Raw genomic sequence first — 22,535 nt, 5'->3', positions numbered from 1 at the left:
AAAAAGAAAGGAAGAAGTTTACTAAGGGGGTAAGATATTATAAAAGTAAAAAGGTAGAAGGAAAGTAAGAAAAATATATATAAAAAAAAAAAAAAAAAAAAAAAAAAAAAAAAAAAAAAAAAAAAAAAATAAAGAAAAGAAGAATAAGAACCTTCTTTATTTTATTTATATATTAATCATATTACTTTTTTATCCTTGTATAGATATAATATAAAAGAAGGGAACGGAGGGGGGTTTGGAGGTATAAGGAAAGAAATATTAAGAGAGGAAAGCCTTAAAAAGAGGTTAAAAGCTAAAAAGAAAAAAGAAAAAGGAAGAGAAAAGAAAAAAAGGACCAAAACGAAGGAAGACGGAGAGGAAAGGAAAGGGAGGAGGAAGAGTAATAAAGAGGATAAAAGTAGGAAGAAGAAAGAAGGAGGAGAAAAAGAAGAAAGAAAAAAAATAAATAAATAAAAAAGGAAAAGAAAAAGAAAAAAGAAATTTTCGCTCCCCCCCTAAAGATTAAACCATTTCCAGCCTAAGTAACCTACCTACCGCCTCGCCTACCTAGAAATTAAAAAGATAGCCTCCCCCTTTATACTTTTACTTTATATAAAAATATAATTCCGTACAACCTTTTCCTACTTACTCTATTATATCTTCTAATAAAAAGGCTATAAATACCTTTATTCAATTATATAGCTTTTTTATTTACTTACTCCCTCCTACTACCACCCTACCCTTTCCTTTAATAAACCCCTCCCAATAAGAATTAGAAAGCAACCTCTTAGCCCCCCCAAACCTCTCGGTCCATCTTACCTACCCTATATAAACCCTCGCCCTTACCTTCCTAATATAGCTACCATCTATATAAAAATTCTATACCTAAACGTACCTATTTACCCTATATATCTAACCCGCCCGGATGCACTTACTTACCTTTTCTTCTCTATACTACTTTATATAATTCGAATATACTTACCTACCTAATGCTATACTTAATCCAATTATAAATATATTTATTTATTTAAAATTATAAATTTACCTAAAAATTATTCGTTTACCTAATCGCTCCTACCCCGCCACCACTCAATTAATTACTCTTATTTACCCTACCTACTATAATTATTAAAATTTACAAAAGCCTAGCCTAGCCGTACTTACATATACTACGCCGATTAATACTTCTCCGGGTATATACTATATATAACTATTAAACCTTCTATAAATTAATTACTAGTACAATAGACCCCTTATACCCGGCCCGTCCGCGCCCCTAAAGTAATATTATTTAAACCTAAGAAATACTAAATTTAACTAAATCCCCTTCTTATCCCTATTTACTTTATACTTTCCCTCTAATAAAGCGCTTTCGCCCTCTTAGGCTCTAGTAACCAAATTTCGGAGGGACCCTCTAGTAAATACCTATTTATTAAGTAGACCCTTCTACTAGGAAATTTAAACGAAAGAGGGCTTACTTTTAATAAATTATAATAATAAAACTACTTTATTACTTATAAGACCCTTTCGTATATTTAAATTGTTTATAAAAAATTTGATTTAATGCGTATTAAAATTATAATACGCAAATTACTACTAGCTATTTTAAAACTAATAAAGGAATTGCCTACTAAAATACGAAGTTGGAGCCTATTTTTATACATTTATAATATGCTAGAGGTATTATTGCGTTCTAATATAGATTTTAATTTAGAAGCGTTCAACTATTATCTAATAAATAGTAGTATTGTAGTACTACCTAATTAAATAATTACAAAAACTAATTATTTAAATAAACGGTTCCTCTTATATTAAATTCAATTACTATTATAATAAAGTTATTAGTAGGGTAAAATTAACCTATCTTATAATAGTCTAAACCTAATTTATATTCCTTATTAATAAGTAAATAATCTAATATTTACTAAATTCTACTTTAATATAATAGGAAGAACTAATATTAAAAGATTAAAAAGCAACATCGCTATAAATACTTAGCTACTACAAGCCAATTATCCCTATAATAACTTTTCTGGCACCTCTAGCCTCAAATTTCGAGGGACTAAAGGATTAATAGGCTACACTTTTATAATTTATATTTATACTAAAAATTAAAATCAAAGGGACTTTTACCCTTTTATTCTACTAGAGATTTCTATTCTCTATAAACCCCCCTTAAAATACCTATATTATAATTTAATAAATATACCGCCCTAGCTAAACTCCCTACTTAATAATATCTTTAACCCGGGTCGGCCCGCGAAGGACCTTAAAACTAGAAATTAGACGAAAATCTAGCCCTACTTAATTAAATAAGTAAAAAAATAATAGGAATAGTAGTATTTTACTAGCGCCGAAGTTCCTACCTATTCTATACCTCCTATATCTTTTTATAATATTAAATTAGAATTAAATTTAATAGGGTCTTCTTTCCCCGCTAATTCTACTAAGCCCGTTCCCTTAATTATAGTTTCGCTAGATAGTAGATAAGGATAATAGGAATTTTATTAATCTATTTATATATATTACTAATTAAATAACGAAGTATTTAACTACCTTAAGAGAATTATAGTTACTTCTACCATTTACCCGCACTTAATTAAATTTCTTTATTTTAATATTTAAAATATTAAGTAAAAATTATATTATATTAATACCACTTTCTAACCATTATAATACTATATTTTAATTAGATAATTAAATTCCCCCTATTTATACTAATTCTAAATTAGTTATTAAATGTACGCTGGACAATTAAAATCTATTAAGGGCTTCTATACTTAAATATTAAAAGCCGCCGGCCGGTTACTTAGCTAATAGTAATTTACTCCTAAAGCGTTTATTTAAAGCCTAACGTACTTAACCCTTAGAGCTAATCCTTTTCCTAAAATTATAAATCTATTTTACCAACTTCCCTTATCTATATTATTCTATTAACTAGAAGCTATTTACTTTAGAAACCTATTACAATTATAAGTACAACTTAATATAAGAATTATTCCCTCCCATAGATTTTTAAAGAACGTCGAAAACGTACTAGACTTAATAGAAGTATTAGGCTCTTCCAACTATTAAACCCTATCTCCAAATAAACTATTTTTAAAATAATAAACTATTAAAAAGAAAAGAGAATTCTACCCGGGGCCCCCACTATTATCTCTATATTTAATTATATTACTATATAAAACTTATATTTAAGTACCAGAATATTAATCGGTTTCCCTTTTACTATATAAAATATAAGTACCCCTTTGAAATAGAATTTTTTTATAGTTTAGGATCGACTAATTTATATCCAACCGCTATTTATATAGAACCTTTCCCTACTTCGGTCCTTCAAATTCTTATTAAAATATTTACTACTACTACTAAAATTTACACTAGAGGCCGTTCGACTTAGGTTTACGCCCTAAATTTCGTTACTAACTTCTATAACCGCTTACTCTTTAAAATATTATTTCTACCCTAAAGGCGGAGTATAAGTAGGACGTTTAAGCGCTATCTATTTTTAAAACTAATATATTTAGTAAGTAAATTATTATATAATCCTTAGTAAATTCCGACTTCCATAGCTACCGTCCTACTATTAAAATATACTAACGCCTTTTATAGTATCTAATAAGCGTCTACTCTAGTACTTTAACCCCGCGTTCGGTTTATTCCACATCGCTAATTTTATTTACTAAAAATAGCCTACTAATATTAATATATTCGAATACCTATATTCAATTAAATAATAAGGGCTTCTTATATATTTAAAGTTTAAGAATAGATAAAAGCTAAAAAGCGCCCCCGAGTCTCTAATTATTCGCTTTACCTTATAAAATTAAAGAATAATATTATTATTCTAAGGGAAACTTCGGCGGTAATTAGCTACTAAATAATTTAATTAATCTTTCGCCCCTATATTTAAATTTAATAATCGATTTGTATATTAGAACCGCTACAAACCTCTACTAAAATTTCCTCTAACTTTACCCTATCTAAATATAATTTACTATCTTTCGGGTCTAAAGTTTAATATTCTTACTCAAATCCATCCGAATATATTAAAATTAATTAATAATACGCCGAAGCTTTTACTTATATTCATTTTTATTATACGTACGGGTTTTATACCTAAATATTCGTATAAAACCTTAATTCTTTAGTCTGTATTTTAAAACGGGTTATTAATAATTATTATATTAATATCCTTATAAATATACGAACCTCAATCCCGGCGAAGGTATTACGCCCGGGGCTATAATATTCCTAGAAGAGCTATATTCCTTAGACCTTTATCCCCCTACTAAAACCAATATTAGTTTAAACTATCCTAAATATACTAATAAGAATATTAAATAATTGGAACGGTGTAAATCTAATTATAAATACTTCCCTTTTAATAATTTTATATATTATTTAACCCTCTTTTCAAAGTACTTTTTATTTTTCAATTACTCTATTTATATATTATCGGTCTCTAACCAATATTTAGCTTTAGAAGAAATTTACCTCCTATTTTAAGTAGTATTCCTAAACTATTCGATTCGTTAAAGGAATTTTATATTAAATTAACATCCGACTATATAGGGCTCTCACTCTCTATAGCGCCCCGTTCTAAGGGATTTAGAAAGTGCCTTACTAAAAACTTCCTCTATAAATTACAATTCGGGCCAAAGCTAGATTTTAAATTTGAATTATTACTACTTTATTCGCTATTACTAGGGCAATCCCTATTAATTTTTTTTCTTCTACTTATTAATATATTTAAATTCAACGGGTATTCCTACCTAATCCGAAGTTAACCTTAGAAATAAGGGGTTTTATAATAAGAACCCGCTATATAATTATAGTAATATAGAATTACTATATTTAATATAATTAGTGAACCTACTATTAATTTTAAGGGACTACGAATAATTGTAAATCCCTAATATAAATAGAATTTAATAGTTAAAATAACGTTCGAATAAATATATTTATTAGAATATTAACAAACGCAATATATATTTAAAGATTCAATAATTTACTAAATTCTACAATTTATATTACTTATTATATTTCGCTATATTCTTTATTAATATTAAAATTAAGAGATCTGTTATTAAAAGTTTTAATTTATTTAAAAATTTATTTAGAGAAATATAAAATATTAAGAGTTTAGTTTCGGTACTCTAGCGGACAACCTCCTACGAATGGGAGACCCGAGGATTTAGGAGGGTTCGAAGGCTTTTCTAAATTATTAGCGTCGAAGTAATTGTATAAGTAAAATTCGCAATAATTTATAGGAGTTTTATAATTTTATAATAATCCCTCCGCTAGTTTACTAACGGAAACCTTATTATAATTTTTACTTCCTCTAAATAATTAAATTTAAATAGTTTTCTGGCCTTAAGTAGTCGTTACTAACCTCCCTAGGCTAATCCGGAAGCTTTACTAAACTATTTAATTAATAGTAGTAATGGGCGGTATATATAAAGGGTAGGGATGTAATTAATGCAAATTAATAACTTACGCTTATTAGGGATTCTTTATTGAAGAGTAATAATTATAATACTCTATCCCTAATATAATATAATTTAATAAAATTACCCGGACTTTCCGGCTAAGGGAGTATTTACTAACTATATTAATATAGTACGCGTACAGCCTAGAATATCTAAGGGCATTATAAACTTATTATTACCTTAAACTTCTATTAGTTTAAACCGATAATCCCTTTAAAAAGTTAGTATACTACTAAAATAATATAAATTATTTAGTAAATTAAAATTTTATTCGTTATTGCAATTAAATAAATAAATTACTCTACTAATTAAGAATAACTATATATTACTACTTACGAAATTAAAAAAGAATTCTCAATTTATTAATCCTTATTATATTTAAACCTAGTGAATTTCCTTATATTAAATCAAATTAAACCGTAAGCTCTACCCCTAGTAGTACCCTTCCGTCAATTTCTTTAAATTTCAACCTTACAACTATACTCCCCTAAGAGCCTAAATATTTTAATTTATTGTAAAGTACCGAACGGGTTAAAAAATAATACCGTCCAATCCTTAATTAATATAATTTATAATTAAAATTATAATAATATTTAATTGTCTTCAATCCCCTAACTTTCATTCCTAATTAATAAAAACATCCTTAGTAAATACTTTTACAATAATTAATCTTCAATAAATCCAAGAATTTCACCTCTAATAATTAAATACTAATACTCCCGACTATCCCTATTAATTATTATAGTAGTCCTAGAAACTAATAAAATAGAACTATACGTCCTATTCTATTATTCTATATTAATATATTCGAATATAGGCCTTCTTTAAATAATCTAATTTATTTATAGTAAAAGTCCTAATTCCCTAATATACCTAATAAAGGGTATACAGTTCTCTAAGAAAAAAGGCCCGACCTAATTAATATACGTAGTAAGGTAGACCGATAGACCGAGCTTAAAGTTTAATTATAAGTTTTTTAACCTCAATAATTTTAATATATACTATTAGAATTAAAATTACTACGGTTGCTAGTACTAGACTTACCTTCCAATTATTCCTTATTAAGGGATTTAAATTATATTTATTCCAATTATAAAACCTAAAAGAGCCCTATATCAATATTTATTATTACTACCTCCCCGTATCGGAATTAGGTAATTTACGCGCTTACTACCTTCCTTAAATATAATAACTATTTCTCAAACTCCTTCTCTAGGGTCGAGCCCTAACCCTCTATTACCTATTATTACTATAATTAGCTAAAACCCAACCGTTGAAAATTAATAGGGTAGAAATTTAAATAAACTATCGCTAATGCAAAATTATACAATTTAAAAAATTATTATAAATTACCAATTAGCCCCGAAGGGTATTAATTTTTAATTTAATAAATACACCCCTTCTGAAATCGGGGTTTTTAATATATATTAGCTCTAGAATTACTATAGTTATTTATATAATAAGGTACTATTAAATAAATTATAATTAATTTAATAAATTATTCGTAGTTTTATAATTTAATTACTTAAATTTAAATATATATAGCTTAATCTTTAAAATAAATATATAACTACTAATAAAATTAATTAAATAACTATTATACGCTTAAAAAGGCTAACCGTTTATAAACGAGTAGAAGAGTTTATAAAATTATAAAAGTAGGCAGTCCGAAATTCGTATAGTAGGGCTAAATTTACTTTAAAATATATATTTACTTTCCCTTCCTAAATTCCCTAGAATGTAGTTAGTAAGAAGATAAGAGAGTATAGAACGCCTCTTGTATATTATTTATACGCTTTAAGAAGAGGCTTAATATAGAAGGTTCTACCTAAAGGCTTCCTTAATTAATTGGTACCCCTAGTGGCTTATAAATAAATTTAATTAACGGCTAATTATTTATAGAACCTACCCTTCGGCGCTTATAGGGTATTCTTTAGTACCTATAGGATTTTTTTAAATACCGCCTAATAGAAATAAAGCCTTTACTAGAATAGTACTAAGGTAATTTATATTATTAATATTAATTCCCCGGTAGATTATAAGAAGCTATATAATAATAACGCTCTATAAATTAGAATTTAATTTCCTTTATAAATTACTATAGGAAGGTATTTAAGTTATAGGCTAGAATAACCCTCCTGTAAAAGGCTTTTAAATAGAATAGGCCCTATACGTCCTTACTTATACCTATAAAAGGGAATTAAAGATAGAGACGACCGAATAATTTTATTGCTTACTCTTTTCTATTATTCTCCGCCGCTCCTTCTTATATACCCTCCGACTTCGAATTTAAGGACGGTACAACCCAACGGTCTAAACCGCAACTTTTCAACTCCTATAAAATTCCCTAGTATAAGAAATTTTAAAAATTAATTTATAGTTACCCAATTACCCAATTAAGTCGCACCTTTTTAAGAATTTCGTTTTAAATTTATAAAGACTATACCTTCCTTATTAAATTAATTATACCTTCCTTACCTACCTGGTTATTCCTATTTACCTTATATTCGGTAGGTACTACCCGTTTACTACTTTTTTCTTTTTAATTTTAATTTTACTTTTTTTATATAAACCTATCGTACTTACCCTATAGTTTTTACCTACCCTATATTTAATAAATACTACTTACTTGTAATTTTCCTTTTTAAAACTTCAGTTTCTAAAGGTCAATTATACCTTCCTTACCTACCCGGTCGTTCTTATTTACTTTATATTTAATAAGTACTACCCTTTACTACTTTTCCCTCTTCTACCTTTTTAATTTTAACCGCGCTTTTTTTATATAAAGTAAATGTATTTACCCTATAGCGTCCACTTAAACTATATTTCTATTAAATAAAAAACTAATTACTTTTTATTTTCTTTAATATAATTTATAATATTTTATAATTATACTAAAAATATTCATATTACTCTTATCTTTTTCTTTTTATATTTACTAATTTAACCTTCTTTATTAATATATTAACCTCAATATATCCTCCTTACCTATACAACTAAAGCTACCTAATACCCTACCTACTCTACTAATTATTTATACCCCTTAAATTCTACTACCCTTCTTCTTCTACTACTTTCAAAATTTCTTTTTTTTTTTTCTTTTTTTCTTCTTTTTCTTCTTTCCTACTATTAATTATTTACCTACCCTTCCCTAACAATTTATTCAAAACCGTATAAATTCTAATTAATCAACTTAATCGCCTCCGAATACCTTCTTCTTCCTATATTTATAAAAAAAACCTCTACCCTTATTATAATCCGGCTCCTACTATTCTAAAAGTATTTATTTACTTTATAAACGCCCTTACTTAATAAAGATTTAGAAGTAGAATAAGAGGACGAAAAGAAGAATAAAAAGAAAAAGAAAGGAAGAAGCTTACTAAGGGGGTAAGACATTACAAAAGTAAAAAGGTAGAAGGAAAGTAAGAAAAATATATATAAAAAAAAAAAAAAAAAAAAAAAAAAAAAAAAAAAAAAAAAAAACAAAGAAAAGAAGAATAAAAACCTTCTTTATTTTATTTACATATTAATCATATTACTTTTTTATCCTTATATAAATATAATATAAAAAAAGGGAATGGAGGGGGGTTTAGAAGTATAAGGAAAGAAATATTAAGAGAGGAAAGCCCTAAAAAGAGGTTAAAAGCTAAAAAAAAAAAAGAAAAAGGAAGAGAAAAGAAAAAAAGGACTAAAACGAAGGAAGACGGAGAGGAAAGGAAAGGGAGGAGGAAAAATAATAAAGAGGATAAAAATAAGAAGAAGAAAGAGGGAGGAGAAAAAGAAGAAAGAAAAAAAATAAATAAATAAAAAAGGAAAAGAAAAAGAAGAAAGAAATTTTCGCTCCCCCTCTAAAAACTAAACTATTTTTAGTTTAAATAGCCTACCTACCGCCTCGCCTACCTAAAAATTAAAAAGATAGCCTCCCCCTTTATACTTTTACTTTATATAAAAATATAATCCTATATAACCTTTTCCTACCTACCCTACTATATCTTTTAATAAAAAAGTTATAAATACCTTTATTTAACTACGTAGCTTCTTTATTTACTTACCCCCTCCTACTATTACCCTACCCTTTCCTTTAATAAACCCCTCCTAATAGGAGTTAGAAAGTAACCCTTTAGCCCCCTTAAACCTCTCGGTCCTTCTTACCTACCTTATATAGGCCTTCGCCTTTACCTTCCTAATATAACTACTATTTATATAAAAATTCTATATTTAAACGCACTTACCTACCCTATATACCTAACCCGCCTAAATATATTTATTTACCCTCTCTTCTTTATATTACTTTATATAATTCGAACGTACTTACCTACCTAGTATTATACCCAACCTAATTGTAAATATATTCACTTATTTAGAACTATAAATTTACTTAAAAATTACTTATTTACCCGGTCGCTCTTACTCCGCCGCTACTCGGTCGGTCGCTTTTACCTACCCTATTTATTATAGTTATTAAAACTTATAAAAGCCCGGCCCGGCTATACCCGCGTATATTACGCCAGTTGACGCTTCCTTAAATATATACTATATATAATTATTAAGCCTTTTATAAATTAATTATTAATATAACAAACCCCTTATACCTAGCCCGCCTATACCCCTAGGGTAATATCGTTTAAACCTAGGAGATACTAAACTTAACCAAATCCCCTTCTTATCCCTATTTACCCTATACTTTCCCTTTAGTAAAGCGCTTTCGCCCTCTCGGGCTTTAATAATTAAATTTTAAAGGGACCCCCCAATAAATACCCGCTTATTAGGCAAACCCTTCTACTAAGAAATTTAAACGAAGGAAGGCTTACTCTTAGTAAATTGTAATAATAAAACTACTCTACTACTTATAGGACCCTTTCGTATATTTAAATTATTTATAAAGGATTTAATCCAATGTATATTAAAATTATAATATATAAATTACCGTTAGCTATTTTAAAATTAATGGAGGAATTGCCTATTAAAATACGAAGCCGGAGCCTATTCTTATACGTCTATAATATATTAGAGGTATTATTATATTCTAATATAGATTTTAATTTAGAGGCATTTAATTATTATTTAGTAGATAGTAGTATTATAATACTACTTGGTTAAATAACTATAAAAACTAATTATCTAAATGAATAGTTCCTCTTGTATTAAATTTAATTATTATTATAATAAAGTTATTAGTAGGGTAAAATTAACTTATTTTATAATAGTCTAAACCTAATTTACGTTCCTTATTAATAAGTAAATAATCTAATACTTACCGAATTCTACTTTGGTATAATAGGAAGAACTAATATTAAAGGATTAAAAAGTAATATTGCTATAAACGTTTGGCCGCTACAAACTAATTATCCTTATAGTAACTTTTTTAGTACTTCTAATTTTAAATTTCGAGGGACTAAAGGATCGATAGGCTATACTTTTATAGTTTGTATTTATATTAAAAATCAAAATTAAGGGGACTTTTACCTTTTTATTTTATTAGAGATTTCTATTCTCTATAAGCCCCCTTTAAGATACTTGCGTTATAGTTTAATAAATATACTACCCTAGTTAAACTCCTTATTTAATAATATTTTTAATCCGGATTAGCCTACGAAGGATTTTAAAATTAGAAGTTGGACGAAAATCTAGCCCCGCTTAATTAAATAAGTAAAAAAATAATAGGAATAGTAATATTTTACTAACGTTAAAATTCCTACTTATTTTATACCTCCTATATCTTTTTATAATATTAAACTAGAATTAAACTTAATAGGGTCTTCTTTCCCCACTAATTCTACTAAGCCTATTCCCTTAGTTATAGTTTCGCTAAATAATAAATAGGGATAATAGGAATCTTATTAATCTATTTATATATATTACTAATTAGATAACGAAGTATTTAGTTACTTTAAGAAAATTATAGTTATTCCTACTATTTACCCGCGCTTAATTAAATTTCTTTACTTTAATATTTAAAATACTAAATAGAAATTATATTATATTAATATTACTTTTTAACTATTGTAATACTATATTTTAATTAAACAATTAAATTCCCTTTATTTATACTAATTCTAAATTGGTTATTAAACGTACGCTGGATAACTAAAGTCTATTAAAGGCTTCTATACCCGGATATTAAAAACCGCTAGCTAATTACCCGGCTAGTAACAATCTATTCCTAAGGCGTTTACTTAAAGCCTAATATACTTAACCCTTAGAATTAATCCTTTTCCCGAAGTTACGGATCTATTTTGCCGACTTCCCTTATTTATATTATTCTATTAATTAAAGGTTATTTATTTTAGAGATTTACTATAATTATAAGTATAACCTAGTATAAGAATTATTCCCTCCTACGGATTTTTAAGGGATATTAAGAATATACCGGACTTAATAGAAGTATTGGGCTCTTCCGGCTATTAAACCCTATTTCTAAATAAATTATTTTTAAAGTAATAGACTATTAAGAAGAAAAGAGAATTCTACCCGGAGCCCCCGCTATTATCTCTATATTTAGTTGCGTTACTATACAAAACCTATATTTAAGTACTAGAATATTAACCGGCTTCCCTTTCGCTATATAGGGTATAAATACCCCTTTAAAATGGAACTTCCTTATAGTTTAAAATTAATTAACTTATATTTAACTGCTATTTATATAAAACCTTTCCCTACTTCGATCCTTTAAATTCTTATTAAAATATTTATTACTATTACTAAAATTTATATTAAAGGCCGTTCGACCCGGGTTTATACCCTAAACTTCGTTATTAACCTCTATAGCCGCCTACTCCTTAGAATATTATTTCTACTCTAAAGGTGGGGTATAAGTAGGACGTTTAAGCGTTATTTATTTTTAGGATTAATATATTCGGTAAGTAAGTTATTATATAGTCTTTAGTAGATTTTAACTTCTATAGCTACTGTCCTACTATTAAAATATATTAACGTTTTTTATAATATTTAATAAACGTCTACTTTAATATTTTAACCCTACGTTCGGTTTATCTTATATTATTAATTTTATTTACTAAAAATAGCCTATTAATATTAGTATATTTAAATACCTACATTCAATTAAATAATAAGGGCTTCTTATATATTTAAAATTTAAGAATGGATAAAGGTTAAAAAGCGCCTCCGAGTCCCTAATTATTCGCTTTACCTTATAAAATTGAAGAATAATATTACTATCCTAAGGGAAATTTTGGCGGTAATTAGCTATTAAATAGTTCAATTAGTCTTTCGCCCCTATACTTAAATTTAATAATCAATTTATATGTTAAAACTATTACGAACTTCTATTAGAATTTCCTCTAGCTTTACCCTATTTAAATATAGTTTACTATCTTTCGGGTCTAAAGTTTAATACTTTTATTTAAATCTATCCAAATATATTAAAATCGGTTAATAATATACTAAAACTCTTACCTATATTTATTTTTATTATATGTACGGGTTTTATACCCAAATACTTATGTAAAATTTTAATTCTTTAGTCTATATTTTAAAACGGGTTATTAATAATTATTATATTAGTATCCTTGTAAATGCGCGAACTTCGGTCCTAGCGAAGGTATTACGCCCGGGGCTATAATACTCCTAGAGGAGCTATATTCCCCGGACCTTTATCCCCCTGCTAAAACCGATATTAATTTAAATTATCCTAAATATACCGGTAAGAATACCAAATAATTAGAATAGTATAAGTTTAATTATAAACGTTTCCCTTTTAATAATTTTACGTACTATTTAACCCTCTTTTTAAAATGCTTTTTATCTTTCGATTATTCTATTTATATACTATCGGTCTTTAGCCGGTATTTAGCTTTAGAAGAAATTTACTTCCTATTTTGAGTAGTATTCCTAAATTATTTAATTCATTGAAAGAACTTTATATTAAATCGGTATCCAACTATATAGGGTTCTTACCCTCTATAGTACCCCGTTCTAAGGGATTTAGAAGGTACCTCATTAAAAACTTCTTTTATAAATTATAATTCGGGCCGAAGTTAAATTTTAAATTTGAGTTGTTACTACTTTATTCGCCGTTATTAGGGCAATTCCTATTAATTTCTTTTCCTCTACTTATTAATATACTTAAATTTAGTAGGTATTCTTACCTAATCCGAAGTTAACTTTAAAAATAGGGGGTTTTATAGTAAAAACCCGCTGTATAACTATAGTAATATAGAATTACTACGCTTAATATAATTAATAAGTCCGCTATTGATTTTAAAGGACTACAGATAGCCGCGGATCCCTAATGTAAATAGAGTTTAATAGTTGAAATAACGCTCAAATAGGTATATTTATTAGAATATTAATAAGTATAATATACGTTTAAAGATTCGATAATTTATTGAATTTTGTAATTTATATTATTTATTATATTTCGCTACGTTCTTTATTAATATTAGAATTAAGAGATCCGTTATTGAAAGTTTTAATTTATTTAAAAGTTTATTTAGAGAAATATAAAATATTAAGAATTTAGTTTCGGTACTCTAGCGGGTAGCTTCCTACGAGCGGGAGACCTAAGGATCCGGGAGGGTCCGAAGGCCTTTTTGGACCGTTAGTACTAAAGTAATTATATAGGTAAAATTCGTAATAGTTTGTAGGAGTTTTATAATTCTATAATAATCCTTTTATTAGTTTATTAATAGAGATTTTATTACGACTTTTATTTCTTTTAAATAATTGAATTTAAATAGTTTTCTAATCTTAGGTAGTCGTTACCGACTTCCTTAAGTTAATTTGGAAGTTTTATTAAATTATTTAATTAGTAGTAGCGATGGGCGGTATATATAAAGGGTAGGGACGTAATTAATATAAATTAATAATTTACGTTTATTAGAGATTCTTTGTTGAAGAGTAATAATTATAATACTCTATTCTTAATATAATATAATTTAATAAGATTACCCGGACCTTCCGGTTAAGGGAGTACTTACTAACTATATTAATATAGCGCGCGTATAGCTTAAAATATTTAAAGGTATTATAGACCTATTATTGCCTTAAATTTCTATTAGTTTAAACTAATAGTTCCTCTAAGAAGTTAGCGTACTACTAAAGTAATATAGGCTATTTAATAGGTTAAAGTCTCGTTCGTTATTGTAATTAAATAAATAAATTACTCTACTAATTAAAAATGGCCATACACTACTACCTACGAAATTAAGAAAGAGCTTTCAATTTATTAATCCTCATTATATTTAAACCTAGTAAATTTCCCTATATTAAATTAAATTAAACCGTAGGTTCTACCCCTAGTAGTGCCCTTCTATTAATTTCTTTAAATTTTAACCTTACGACTATACTCCCCTAGAAGCCTAAATATTTTAATTTATTATAAAGTGCCAAATAGGTTAAAAAATAATACCGTCCAATCCTTAATTAGTATAATTTATAATTAAAATTATAATAGTATCTAATTGTCTTCAATCCCCTAACTTTCGTTCCTAATTAATAAAAATATCCTTAATAAATACTTTTATAGTAATTAATTTTTAATAAATTTAAGAATTTTACTTCTAATAATTAAATATTAATACCCCCGACTATCCCTATTAATTATTATAGTAGTCCTAGAAATTAATAAAATAAAACTATACGTCCTATTCTATTATTCTATATTAATATATTCGAATATAGGCTTTCTTTGAATAATCTGATTTATTTATAATAAAAGTCCTAATTCCCCAATATACTTAATAAAGGGTATATGGTTCTCTAAGAAAAAAAGCCCAACCTAATTAATATATGCGGTAAGATAGACTAATAGGCCGAGCTTAAGGTTTAATTACGAGTTTTTTAACTTTAATAATTTTAATATATACTATTAGAGTTAGAATTACCGTAACTATTAGTATTAGACTTGCCCTCCAATTATTCCTCGTTAAAGGATTTAAATTATATTTATTCTAATTATAAGACCTAAAAGAGCTTTATATTAATATTTATTATTATTACCTCCCTATATCGGAATTAGGTAATTTGCACGCCTACTACCTTCCTTAGATATAATAGCCGTTTCTTAAACTCTTTCTCTAGGGTCGAACTTTAACCCTCTATTACCTATTATTACTATAGTTAGCTAAGACCTAGCCGTTGAAAATTAATAGGGTAGAAATTTAAATAAACTATTACCAACATAAGGCTATACGATTCGAAAAGTTATTATAAATTACTAGTTAACCCCGAAGGGTATTAGTTTTTAATTTAATAAATATACCCCTTCCGAAATTAGGGTTTTTAATATATATTAGTTTTAGAATTACTACGGTTATCTATATAGTAAAGTACTATTAAATAAACTATAATTAATTTAATAAGCTATTCGTAATTTTATAATTTAATTACTTAAATTTAAATATATATAGCTTAATCTTTAAAATAAACATATAACTACTAATAGAATTAATTAAGTAATTATTATACGCTTAGAAAGGCTAACTATTTATAAGCGAATAAAAGAGTTTATAAAGTTACAAAGGTAAGCGGTCCGAAATTTATACAATAGGGCCGAATTTACTTTGAAATACATATTTACTTTTCCCTTCTAAATTCCCTAGAATATAATCGGTAGGAAGATAGGAGAGCGTAGAACGCCTCTTATATACTATTTATATACTTTAAGAGGAAATTTAATATAGAAGGTTCTACCCGAAGGCTTCCCTAATTAGTTAGTACCCCCGGCGGTTTATAAATAAATTTAACTAACGGTTAATTATTTATAGAATTTATCCTTCGGTGCTTATAGGGTACTCTTTAACGTTTATAGGATTTTTTTAAATACTATCCAATAGAGGTAGAACCCTTACTAGAACGGTACTGAGGTAGTTTGTATTATTAATATTAATTCCCCGGTAGACCGTAGGAAACTACGTAATAATAACGCTCTATAAATTAGAATTTAATTTCCTTTATAAATTACTATAAGAAGGTACTTAAATTATAGGCTAAAACAACCCTCCTATAAAAAGCTTCTAAGTAGAGTAGGCCCTATACGTCCTTACTTATATTTATAAAAGGGAGCCGAAAGTAAGAATAACCGAATAGTTTTATTATTCGCTCTTTCCTATTACTTTCCGCCGCTCTTTCTTATATACCCTTCGACTTCGAATTTAAGGATAGTGCGGTCCAACGGTTTAAACTACGACTTTTTAATTCCTACGAAATTCCCTAGTATAAGAAATTTTAAAAATTAATTTATAATTACCTAACTACTTAATTAGGTTATACTTTCTTAAGAATTTTACTCTAAATTTATAAAAACTATACCTTCTTCGTTAAATTAATTACACCTTCCTTACCTACCCGGTTATTCTTACCTACCTTATATTTAGTAAGTATTACCCACCTACTACTTTTTTCTTTTTAACTTTAATTTTACCTTTTTTATATAAGCCCATTATACTTACCTTATAATTCTTACTTACCCTATACTTAATAAGCACTACCTATTTATAATTTTCTTTTTTAAAACTTCGGCTTCTAAAGGTCGATTGCGCCTTCCTTACCTACCCGGTCGTTCTTACCTACCCTGTACTTAGTAAGTATTACCCTTCATTACCTTTCCTTCTTCTACTTTTTCAACTTCGGCCGTACCTTTCTTATATAAAATAGACGTGCCTACCCTATAGCGTCTATTCAAATTATATTTCTACTAAGTAAAAAGCTAATTACTTTTTATCTTCCTTAATATAATTTATAATATTTTATAACTATACCAAAAGTATTTATATTACTCTTATTTTTTTCTTTTTATATTTACCAATTTAACCTTCTTTATTAATATATTAACCTCAATATATCCTCCCTACCTATATAATTAAAGCTACCTAATACCCTACCTATTCTACTAACTATTTATACCCCTTAAATTCTACTACCCTTCTTCTTCTACTACTTTCAAAATTTCTTTTTTTTTTTTCTTTTTTTCTTCTTTTTCTTCTTTCCTACTATCAATTATTTACCTACCCTTCTCTAATAATTTATTTAAGACCGTATAGGTTCTAATTGATCGACTTAGTCGCCTCCGAATACCTTTTTCTTCCTATATTTATAAAAAAAACCTCTACCCTTATTATAATCCGGCTCCTACTATTCTAAAAGTATTTATTTACTTTATAAACGCCCTTACTTAATAAAGATTTGGAGGTAGAACAAGAGGACGAAAAGAAGAATAAAAAGAAAAAGAAAGGAAGAAGCTTACTAAGGGGGTAAGATATTATAAAAGTAAAAAGGTAGAAGGAAAGTAAGAAAAATATATATAAAAAAAAAAAAAAAAAAAAAAAAAAAAAAAAAAAAAAAAAAAAAAAATAAAGAAAAGAAGAATAAGAACCTTCTTTATTTTATTTATATATTAATCATATTACTTTTTTATCCTTATATAAATATAATATAAAAGAAGGGAATGGAGGGGGGTTTGGAGGTATAAGGAAAGAAATATTAAGAGAAGAAAGCCTTAAAAAGAGGTTAAAAACTAAAAAGAAAAAAGAAAAAGGAAGAGAAAAGAAAAAAAGGACTAAAACGAAGGAAGACGGAGAGGAAAGGAAAGGGAGGAGGAAGAGTAATAAAGAGGATAAAAGTAGGAAGAAGAAAGAGGGAGGAGAAAAAGAAGAAAGAAAAAAAATAAATAAATAAAAAAGGAAAAGAAAAAGAAGAAAGAAATTTTCGCTCCCCCCCTAAAGATTAAACTATTCTTAGCCTAAGTAGCCTACTTACCGCCTCGCCTACCTAGAAATTAAAAAGATAGCCTCCCCCTTTATACCTTTACTTTATATAAAAATATAATTCTATATAACCTTTTCCTACCTACCCTACTATATTTTTTAATAAAAAAACTATAAATACTTTTATTTAACTACGTAGCTTCTTTATTTATTTACCCCCTCCTACTACTACCCTACCCTTTCCTTTAATAAGCCCTTCCTAGTAGGAGTTAGAAAATAACCCCTTAGCCCCCTTAAACCTCTTAGTCCTTCTTACCTACCCTATATAGGCCTTCGCCCTTATTTTCCTAATATAGTTACTATCTATATAAAAATTCTATACTTAAACGCGCCTACTTACTTTATATACCTAACCCGTCCGGATATATTTATTTACCTTTTTTTCTTTATATTACTTTATATAATTTAAATATACTTATTTACTTAGTATTATACCCAACCCAGTTATAAATATATTTACTTATTTAGAATTATAAATTTACTTAAAAATTACTCGCCTACCCGGTCGCTTTTACCCCGCCGCCGTTCGGTCGGTTACTTTTACTTATTCTACCTACTATAGTTATTAAAATTTATAAAGGTTTAGCCCGGCTATACCCGTATATATTACGCCAATTAACGCTTCTTTAAATATATACTATATATAACCACCGAGCCTTCTATAGGCTAGTTACTAGTATAGTAGACCCTTTATACCTAGTCCGCCTACGCCCTTAGGGTAATATTATTTAAACCTAAGAGATACTAAATTTAATTAAGTTCCTTTCTTATTCCTACTTACTTTATACTTTCCTTCCGGTAAAGTACTTTCGCCCTCTTGGGTTTTAGTAACTAAATTTCGGGGGGACCCCCTAGTAAATACCTATTTATTAGGCGGACCCTTCTATTAAGAAATTTAGGCGAAGGAGGGTTTACCCTTAGTAGATTGTAATAATAAGGCTATTCTATTACTTATAGGACCCTTTTATATATTTAAATTATTTATAAAGAATTTGATTTAGTATATATTAAAATTACAATATACGAATTACCGTTAGCTACTTTAAGGCTAATAGAGGAATCGCTTACTAAGATACGAGGCCGGAGTTTATTTTTATATATTTATAATATACTAGAGGTATTATTATATTCTAATATAGATTCTAATTTAGAGGCGTTTAACTATTATTTAGTAAATAGTAGTATTATAGTACTACCCGGTCGAATAACCGTAAAAACCAATTATTTAAATAAATAGTTCTTTTCGTACTAAGTTTAATTACTATTGTAATAAAGTTATTAGTAGAGTAAAATTAACCTATTTTATAATAGTTTAAACTTAATTTACATTCCCTATTAGTAAGTAAATAATCTAATATTTACCGAATTCTACTTCGGTATAATAAGAAGAGCCGATATTGAAGGATTAAAAAGTAATATTACTATAAATGTTTAGTTACTATAAGCTAATTATCCCTATAGTAACTTTTCTAGTACCTCTAACTTTAAATTTCGAGGGACTAAAGGATTAATAAGCTATACTTTTATAGTTTGTATTTATATTAAAAATTAAAATTAAAGGGACTTTTACTTTTTTATTCTACTAAAGATTTTTATTCTCTATAAGCCCCCTTTAGGATATTTATATTATAGTTTAATAAATATACCGCCCTAGTTAAACTCCCTATTTAATAATATCTTTAACCTAAGTCGGCCTGCGAAGGACCTTAAAATTAGAAGTTGGACGAAAATTTAGCCCTATTTAATTGAATAAGTAAAAAAATAATAGGAGTAGTAGTATTTTATCGGCGCCGAAGCTCCTACTTATTCTATACCTCCTATATCTTTTTATAATATTAAATTAGAGTTAAATTTAATAGGGTTTTCTTTCCCCGTTAATTCTATTAAACCTATTCCTTTGGCTGTAGTTTCGTTAGATAGTAGATAGGGATAGTAGGAATTTCGTTAATCTATTTATACTTATTACTAATTAAATAATAAAATATTTAGTTACTTTAAGAGAATTATAGTTACTTCCGCTATTTACCCACGCTTAATTGAATTTCTTTATTTTAATATTTAGAATACTAGGTAGAAATTATATTATATTAATACTACTTTTTAACTATTATAATACTATATTTTAATTAAATAATTAGATTCCTCTTATCTGTACTAGTTCTAAATTGGTTGTTAAACGTATATTAGATAACCGAAGTTTATTAAAGGCTTCTATATTTAGATATTGAAAGCCGCCGGCTAATTACCCGGCTAGTAGCGATCTACTCTTAGGGCGTTTATTTAAAGCCCGATGTACCTAACCTTTAGAATTAATTCTTTTCTTGAAGTTACGGATCTATTTTGCCGATTTCCTTTATTTATATTATTCTATTAATTAGAGGTTATTTATTTTAAAAACTTATTACAGTTATAAATACGATTTAGCGTAAGAATTATTCCCTCCTATAGATTTTTAAAGGACGTTGAAAATATACTAGACCCGATAGAAGTATCGGGCTCTTCCGGCTATTAAACCCTATTTCTAGATAAATTATTTTTAAGGTAATAAATTATTAAGAAGAAAAGAGAATTCTACCCAGGGCCCCCGCTATTATTTCTATGTTCAATTGTGTTACTATATAAAACCTATATTTAGGTACCGGAATATTAATTAGCTTTCCTTTTGCTATATAGGGTATAAATACCCCTTTAAAATAAAATTTCCCTATAGTTTAGGATCGATTAACCTATATCCAACCGCTATTTATATAGAACCTTTTCCTACTTCGGTCCTTCAAATTCTTATTAAAATATTTATTACTACTACTAAAATTTGTACTAGAGGCCGTTCGACCCGGGCTTACGCCCTAAACTTCATTACTAACCTTTACAACCGCCTACTCTTTAGGGTATTATTTTTACCTTAAGGGCGGGGTATAGGTAGAACGCTTAAGCGCTATCTATTTTTAGGGTTAATATATTCAATAAGTAAATTATTATATAGTCTTTAATAAATTCTAATTTTTATAGCCACTATCCTACTATTAAAATATACTAACGCTTTTTATAGTATTTAATAAACGTTTATTCTAGTACCTTAACCCCGCGTTCGGTTTATTCTATATTACTAATTTTACTTATTAAAAATGGCCTACTAATATTAATATATTTAAATACCTATATTTAATTAAATAATAAGGGCTTCTTATATATTTAAAGTTTGAGAATAGATAAAGGCTAAAAAGCGCCCCCAAATCCCTAATTATTCGCTTTACTTTATAAAATTAAAGAATAATACTATTATTTTAAAGGAAACTTTAGTAGTAATTAGTTATTAAATAGTTCGATTAATTTTTCGCCCCTATATTCAAATTTGATAATTAATTTATACGTTAGAACTATTACAAACTTCTACTAGAGTTTCTTCTAGCTTTACCCTATTTAAATATAATTCACTATCTTTCGGGTCTAAGGTTTAATATTCTTATTTAAATCTATCTAAATATATTAAAATCGGTCGATAATACGCTAAAACTCTTACCTACATTTACTTTCATTATGCGTACGGGTTTTATATTTAAATATTCGTATAAAACTTTAATTCTTTAGTCCGTATTTTAAAACGGGTTATTAATAATTATTACGCTAGTATCCTTATAAATATACGAACCTCAGTCCCAGCGAGGGCATTACGCCCGGGGCTATAATACTCTTAAAAGAGTTACGTTCCTTGGACCTTTATCCCCCTATTAAAACCAATATTGGTTTAAACCGTTCCAAATATACTAATAAGAATACTAAATAATTAGAATAGCGTAAGTCTAGTTACAAATACTTCCCTTTTAATAATTTTATATACTATTTAACCCTCTTTTTAAAGTGCTTTTTATTTTTCAATTATTCTACTTATACGTTATCAGTCTCTAGCCGGTATTTAGTTTTAGAAGAAATTTACCTCCTATTTTAAATAATATTCTTAAATTATTCGATTTATCGAAGGAGCTTTATATTAGATTAGTATCCGACTATATAAGGCTTTTACCTTTTATAGCGCCCCGTTTTAGGGGATTTAGAAGGTGCCTTACTAAAAGCTTCTTCTATAAATTATAATTCGGGCCGAAGTTAAATTTTAAATTTAAATTGTTATTGCTTTATTCATTGTTATTAGGGTAATCCCTATTAGTTTCTTTTCCTCTACTTATTAATATATTTAAGTTTAGCGGGTATTCCTACCTAATCCGAGGTCAACTTTAGAAAATAGGGGGTTTTACAGTAAAAATCCGCTATATAACTATAGTAATATAGAATTACTATACTTAGTATAATTAACGAACTTACTATTAATTTTAAAGGATTGTAA

General features: G+C 27.3%; 7 non-coding genes across 7 annotated transcripts; all 7 read right to left on the bottom strand.

Annotated features, from left to right (window-relative positions):
- Positions 1 to 1,597: 1,597 nt before the first annotated feature.
- On the bottom strand, positions 1,598 to 4,848 carry NCU15787. Its single transcript, XR_898098.1, has one exon. It is a non-coding gene; the product is annotated as a 28S ribosomal RNA (ribosomal RNA).
- A 75-nt stretch (positions 4,849 to 4,923) lies between these two features.
- Positions 4,924 to 5,077, bottom strand: NCU17381. The gene has a single exon (XR_898097.1). It is a non-coding gene; the product is annotated as a 5.8S ribosomal RNA (ribosomal RNA).
- A 191-nt stretch (positions 5,078 to 5,268) lies between these two features.
- On the bottom strand, positions 5,269 to 7,057 carry NCU15785. The gene has a single exon (XR_898096.1). It is a non-coding gene; the product is annotated as an 18S ribosomal RNA (ribosomal RNA).
- A 3,354-nt stretch (positions 7,058 to 10,411) lies between these two features.
- Positions 10,412 to 13,731, bottom strand: NCU15784. The gene has a single exon (XR_898095.1). It is a non-coding gene; the product is annotated as a 28S ribosomal RNA (ribosomal RNA).
- A 17-nt stretch (positions 13,732 to 13,748) lies between these two features.
- On the bottom strand, positions 13,749 to 13,902 carry NCU17378. The gene has a single exon (XR_898094.1). It is a non-coding gene; the product is annotated as a 5.8S ribosomal RNA (ribosomal RNA).
- Positions 13,903 to 14,127: 225 nt separating this feature from the next.
- On the bottom strand, positions 14,128 to 15,888 carry NCU15782. Its single transcript, XR_898093.1, has one exon. It is a non-coding gene; the product is annotated as an 18S ribosomal RNA (ribosomal RNA).
- Positions 15,889 to 19,245: 3,357 nt separating this feature from the next.
- Positions 19,246 to 22,504, bottom strand: NCU15781. Its single transcript, XR_898092.1, has one exon. It is a non-coding gene; the product is annotated as a 28S ribosomal RNA (ribosomal RNA).
- Between the last annotated feature and the right edge of the window lie 31 nt (positions 22,505 to 22,535).

This window comes from Neurospora crassa (assembly GCF_000182925.2).
Source record: "Neurospora crassa OR74A unplaced genomic scaffold supercont12.9, whole genome shotgun sequence".
Classification (NCBI taxonomy): domain Eukaryota; kingdom Fungi; phylum Ascomycota; class Sordariomycetes; order Sordariales; family Sordariaceae; genus Neurospora; species Neurospora crassa.
Note: the sequence above shows the minus strand (reverse complement) of the source record. Positions and strands in the feature narration are given on the sequence as shown.